Below are 6,703 nucleotides of genomic sequence, written 5' to 3'. Positions count from 1 at the left end.
AGAGGTGGGACCTGTTTGTCAGGGGACGTCCAGAGGGGACAATCTGTGTCCTCAGCCGGGATGGAGCTGAGTCTGGAGCTGCTGTCAGGCCCCTGCACTGACCTCCAAGGGCCACCCTGTCCTGCCTGGTGTCCCCCTGTCCCCTCCATGTGCCATTTGCCACCAACAGGGGAGCCAGGACTTGAGCCCATGGAGGTCCAGCTGGCAAGGACAAGGGCTTGGCCTGCCCTGCAGCCTCAGGGTGGTCGGGACTGGAGAACAGGAGACAAAGGAAAGGCTGGGAGAGCTGGGTTTGCTCAGATTGGAAAAGGGAAAATTTGGAGAGATCTTTCAGCTCTCTGCAGCCAATTAACAGGAGTTGTCAGAGAGGCCATGGAGAAACCCCTCTGCTCTGGAGTCAGGCTGGGAGAGATGGGGATGCAGACCTGGAGAAGAGAAGGCTCCACCTTAGAGCTCCTTTCCCAGTGCCTAAAGGGTCTCCAAGAGAGCTGGAGAGGGATGTGGGACAGGGGCCTGGAGGAACAGGACCATTCCCAAGGGGAAGGGCTTCCACTACCAGAGGATTAGAGGGGATAGTGGGAAAGAATTGTTCCCTGTGAGGGTGGGGAGGCCCTGGCACAGGTTGCTGCTTAGGGGTGGCTGAAAAGGAAATCTCACATTGCTTCTGTAGATCAAAGTGCCTCGTGCTCCTCCTGTATCACACCAGGCTGACATTTGTCCAGTGAGGGCTCTGGAGGTGGTTTCAGGAGTGATTGAGTAGCAGCTGTCCTGAATGGGTTTTAATCTCTGATTTAACTTGATTTGACAAAATACAATAAAATTTATAGCCTTCTGGGCAGAAATGGGGTTTAACACAAGTTTCCCAGACACTTCTACTCCATATTCCACTTGAGGCCTCATGTCCTGAGAATTTCCTGCCCTTCTGGGGAACTGAACATGAGAGGAAAGAGCCCCTTGCTGCAGCCCAGCAGCAGCTTTGGGAGGAGGGAGCCTCCTTGGGAAGAGAAACTTCTTGTCCTTGGCACAGCACATGGCATCCAAAGCATTTGCCCTGGCTGTGGGAAAGCAAAGAGGACAAATGTGCAACTAGGACACTTGTTCAATATGGGCCAGGATGAGAATTCCTGTCCCAGTGGCTGGGACAAGGAAACAGTGGCCAAGGGGACCCCCATCCACTCACCCATGGGTGTCCTTGAGGTTCTGCCCTGATCAGCAACATTGGAAAAGTCATCACAACAAGAGGCACAGAGACTGATCTGGGGTCCTTGGGTCATCCATAATCCATCCATGGACACCCCTCCTCAGAGCAGGTTGTGTCCACAGATCCTGCTCTCAGACCCTTGTGGTGGCCTGTGACACAATTATTGTTCTCAGAGGGATTTTTCCTGTGTCAGAAATAGCTGGAGGGAAGGTGAGGTGGCTTTTATAGCACAAGCCCCAGGCTTTGTCCTGCAGGGATCTGGGTGGAACAGCTCAGAAAAAGCTGGGGAGGGAGCTGGTGGTGGAGGAGCCTGGGCTGGAGCTGCTCCCTGAAGCCTGAACCCTCCCTGCAGCACAGGGACAGCAGGACAGGGCTGTCACACACTTGAGGCACCCACAGAGGATCCAGTGGGGGACAGGTTTCTCCAAGGCCCACAGAAACCCAAAAGCCCAAGAGAGCTGCTGAAACAGCCTGGGCAGCAGCAGAGCCCCTTCCCTGAGTGCCTGGCTATTCCCACAGGGAACAGGAGTGTCCCAAGGGTGCTCCCAGAGTTTCACAGGCAGTGCTGCCCCCTGGGCAGGACGCTGCACCTGAACTCTCCCTGTCCTGGATGCTGGGGAGGCTTCATGGGGAGAACAGTTCCTGGGCTTTTCCTATCCCTGGAAAGTGGGGAAAAAGGAGCTGCTGATGATTTGAGGTAAATGCCTTTTACCCATGGAGCTGCTGCTCTGGAGCCTTTCAGGAGGGGTCACAGTATCCTGCACTGGAGCAGGGAAAAGACCTAGAGACTGTTTGTGCTTCCCTCCCAGCCTGGCCCATTCAAATCCTGCCCTTCCTCAAGCCCCACGAGGTTCCCTCTGGCACCAGGACAGCAGCCCCTCCCAGCAGAGAGGGGGTGCCTGGGGAGCTCTGCACTCTGCCCTGGGACCAGTTTGGATGTGCCAGCCATGCCTGAGGTCCCTGCTGGCTCCTCACGTGTGCCCAGGGCTCAGCTCTCAGGGCAGGGAGGAATGCTCAGGAGCCAGGTCAGTGCTGCCCACAGCTCCTGGGACCATGGCTGGCTCACGTTTGGGATGTGCTAAAGGCAATGAGCTGTTCTCTGGGCACTTCTCCAGAGCTGGCACAGGGAGGGGGTGCAGCCCTGCTGAGCCAGGTGCCCTCTCCTCAGCCTGGCTCCCTTTGGACAAGGCTCCAGGAGCTGTGAGTTCCTGGCTGGACGAGTTCTAAAATCCAGCTCTCAGCTCCTTCTCCCAAACACGTGTCCCTGTAATAGAGGAGTTTATCCTCGGCTGGAATGAAGCAACTCAACCCTCCCCTTGCATTGCTGAGCCTTTCAAGCATCCTTTGATAAGCAGTGTGAGTGCAGCTCCCTGGGCATTGCCACATCTGCTGGCGTGCTCTGCCCTGCCAAAGCCGAGCTCCCGGTGGTTATAAATTAGCGCCACGCTGGGCTTTCATCTGCTCCCGAGCAGGGGCGGGGGCAGAGGCCACGCCAGGGCAGAGCAGCAGGGCGTGGGCAGGGGAGAGGCAGCGCCAGCAGGGGAGCAGAGCCCCAGAGCCCCTGCCAGCCCTGCAGCACGAGAGAGCTGAGCTATGGGGCTCAGCAACAGCAGAGAAACCTGGGGCTGCCTGGGCAGGGACAGCAGCAGGAGCACCAGGCAAAGAGAGAGGAGAACACAGGGAAGGGGCTGGAGGGGAAGTCATGTGAGAAGTGACTGAGGGCACTTGGTTTGTTCAGCTGGAGAAAAAGAGCTGAGGTCGAACCTCAGCAGGGACTGCAGCTCTGATCTCTGCTCTCTGTGAGCAGGGACAGGACCCAAGGAAGGGCTGGAGCTGGGCCAGGGCAGGCTCAGGCTGGAGATAGGGAAAGATTCTTCCCCCAGAGGGTGCTGGCACTGCCCAGGCTCCCCAGGGAATGGGCACAGCCCCGAGGCTGCCAGAGTTCCAGGAGTGTTTGGGCAGCGCTGCCAGGGATGCCCAGGGTGGGATTGTTGGGGGGTCTGTGCAGGGCAGGGGTTGGACTGGATGGTCCCTATGGATCAATTCCAGCTCAGGGGATTCTCTGAGGCAGCACCAACCCATCAAAGGGACCACACAGAGGGCAGGTGGCTGTACGCAGACAAAGAGGGAAGAAAGGCAGAGCTGTGGGCACAGGAAAAAAGATGCTGCACAAGCCGTCGTGTCTGGAACCTCCAACTACTCCAAGGCCATCCTGGAGGGGATGGAATTGCCCAGGCTGGAGCTTTGGGCCAGGTCACAGCGAGGAAATGAGAGGAAATGTCATGTGCAGGGTAACAGAACTTCCCAGGTCAGAGCCTCTGGGTCTGTCATGCAAATCTGCATCTGCTGCAGAGCCTGCCCAGGGCGAGGAGGAGCCCGAGCCACTGGAGGGATGAAGGAAACCAGTGTGAGCCACTGCAGCAATGGCACTTTGCTGCTCACTGTGGTTATGTGCATGTTTCATTTCATAGACTCCCACAATGGTTTGGGTTGGAAGGGACCTTAAATTCATCCCATTCCACCCCCTGCCATGGCAGGGACACCTTCCACTAGCCCAGGCTGCTACAAGCCCCATCCAACCTGGCCTTAGACACTTCCAGGGATGGGGCAACCACAACCTCTCTGGGCACCCTGTGCCAGGGCCTTCCCACCCTCACAGCCAAGAATTCCTTCCCAATATCCCATCTGACCCTGCCCTCTGGCAATGGGAAGCCATTCCCCCTTGTCCTGGAATTTAGATCCTTGTCCCAAGTCCCTCTCCAGCTCTCTAGGAGTCCCTTTAGGTGCTGGAAGAGGCTCTAAGGTTCGCCCCAAAGCCTTCCTTTCTCCAGGCTGGATAGCTCCAATTTCAGCATGTTCCTTTCTCTCTGAGTTTTCCGATACCTCTGGCTCCTGGGCAGACCCCCAGCCCTCTGTCAGTGCCAGGGTTGGGCACACACTGAGAAACCTCAAAAGTGCCTTTACAGAGCAAAGCCAGCAGCTGAGGCAGCCAGATACGGAGATGGTTTCCTCATCAAACAGCTCCTTGTGTGTAACAGGATCTTCTCCATGGATCAAGCTGCCATCCGAGCAGCACACAGAGCATCACCTTCACTGAACTGGGGCTGCCCTTCTGCATCCCTGGATACAGGAGGGATCAGTTTAATCCCACACTGTGGCCCCCAGGCTGTGTTCCATGGGGATCCCCACATGGGGGATCCAGCCCCCACTGCATTCTCCAGACATGGCCTCAGCAGGGCAGGGCAGGGCAGGGCAGGGCAGGGCAGGGCAGGGCAGGGCAGGGCTGGCACCACCCTACTGCATGGCATTGGTTTCCCTTCCATGTCATCAGCCCCAGAATTAAGATTAGCAGGAAATGGTGGTCTGGTAACACCTCCATGCAGCTCTGCTCATGGCTGACAGATCCACCTCAGGGCTGGACAAGTTCATTCATCCAGACACATTCCCTGCAGGAAAAGTGTTGTGGGTGGGAAGGGCCCTGGGACCTGCAGCTCTGCACCCACTGCCCAAATCTTGAGAGGTTCAGCTGAGCTGGCCCCTGCTGAGCTGAGCCACTGCTGGGACACTGCAGAGGGTTTGGGAACACCCCACACTTGTCCAGGTCTTGTTGCCTTCAGTGCCAATGGCAGCACCTCCAGCTGGAGCCTTCAGCCAGGCCAGGTGAGCTGTCAGTGTCCCCTCCAGCATCCACAGAGCCCCTTTCCTGTGCAGGAAAGAGAGCCCAGCTCTGAGGTTCACACCAGGACCCCCAGCCAGGGGGGCACAGGGAAGGCACCCACACCCCCATGGCATCCAAACCCACAGGAGCAGAGAACGAGGACTTGGGGTAACAGCAGAGCTTCCCCCCTTGGGAGCTTCATCCCTGCACAAGGAGGGCTCCAGGAGGGGATGGCAGCCAGTGCAGACCCAGTGCCAAGGGTCAGAGAGAGGCTCCATCGTGTCCCCATCTTGTCCCCTGCCCATCCTGCCCACGTGTGCTGGAGAAGGAAACCCATTTCCTGTCACTGCCCATGAACAAACTGAGCTGCCTGATCCTGCAGAGGGGGGCTCCAAACCCTGCCCCCAACAAGCCATGGAGCAACCCAAGACCCCTCTGGGCTCCCATTCTTCGTCCCCAGCATGGCCACATCCCAAATCAGCCCCCTCCAGCTCAGAGCATCCCTCCCTGGCCAGACATTTCCAGTGTGGGTGTTGCAGGACACGGGCTGGGATCCCCCCCTAAGGAACAGACAGTGCTGTACAATCAGTGCCAAATTCATCCCTCTCGTGTGGCCTAAGCAGCTGCCCCAGGACTGCTCAGGGGCCCTGCTGGCATCAGTGGCATTTAATGTCTTCACCAATGGCACAGGAAGGGATCCCTCAGCAGCCTTGCAGCTGCCAGGACACCTCAGGTTTGCAGCTTTTTCCTGCCCGAGTCTCCTCAGGCAGGAGAGAAGAGCTCCAGGTGAGAGATGCCAATGGCAGCCCCTAAAGGAGGCTCAGGGGGGCTCCAGTGCCTGCAGGCTCGGAAGGAGCTGAACTGCAGCGTACGGAAAGCCCCGGCAGGGAGGGCCGGGAACTCCGCAGTCCTGCAGCACCGCTCCCTGGCCAGGGAGGGACGGGACGGGCTGTGCAGCCAGGGCAGAGCTGCTCCAGGGCTGCGCTCCCTGCTCAGCCCTGCGAGATCCAGCGGCCCCGGGCCCCCTCCTGCAGCTCCTGCCCCCGGACATGGTGCCAAACTCGGCTGTACCCGGACATGGTGCCAAACTCGGCTGCCTTTGCTCCAAACGCTGCCCAGCGCCACTCCAGACCCGTCTCGCTCTGCCAGGAGCTCGGGCCGTGGGGCCACAGAGGAGTTGCCCTTCCCAAAGGGAAAAGGACCCAAAGTCACCCCCAGGGACGGCTGGGGCACTGACACCAACAGAGCCAGGCCCTGCCCGGGGAGGACTCCACACTGCGGGGTGCATCGGAGCTCTCTGGGACAAAAAGGGGCCGAAGACACGAGCACAACTCCCGCCCCCACTCCTGCTCCCAGCATCCAAACTCCTCCTGGAGGCAGCAGCAGCTCCTTCCTGAGGGGCTCCAGCAAGAGCCGAGTGCCCAGCCCTGAGCAGCTCTGTCCTGGAGGGAAGGGACGGGACACACAACTGAACAGAGGGACACGGACATTCCCAGCCCACAGAGAGCAGGAACCTGCAGAGGGTGAGGAGGCACAGCCTTGGTCACGGTGCTGGATGGAGAAAAGCCTTTCCTAAGCAGGGCCTATGAAGGGAAAGAAAGTTGACAAGGGAAGAGGGTCCAGTGCATTCCTGAGTGAGACTTCAGCACTCAGAAACAGCCTGGAAGAGCCTGCTGATTCATGGACAGACTTGGTCCTGCTCTCCATGTCACCAAAGATGAGATGGAGTCCAAACAAAAGAATTTGGGGGCGTGGAGGGAGGAGGAGAGGGTGGTGGAGGAGGATTGGTGCAAATCAGCAAATACCCCAAACCTGCTGCCCAGGGGACTCCTGTGTGAGGAGCC

This window comes from Zonotrichia albicollis, chromosome 28, assembly GCF_047830755.1.
Source record: "Zonotrichia albicollis isolate bZonAlb1 chromosome 28, bZonAlb1.hap1, whole genome shotgun sequence".
NCBI classification, from domain to species: domain Eukaryota; kingdom Metazoa; phylum Chordata; class Aves; order Passeriformes; family Passerellidae; genus Zonotrichia; species Zonotrichia albicollis.
Note: the sequence above shows the minus strand (reverse complement) of the source record.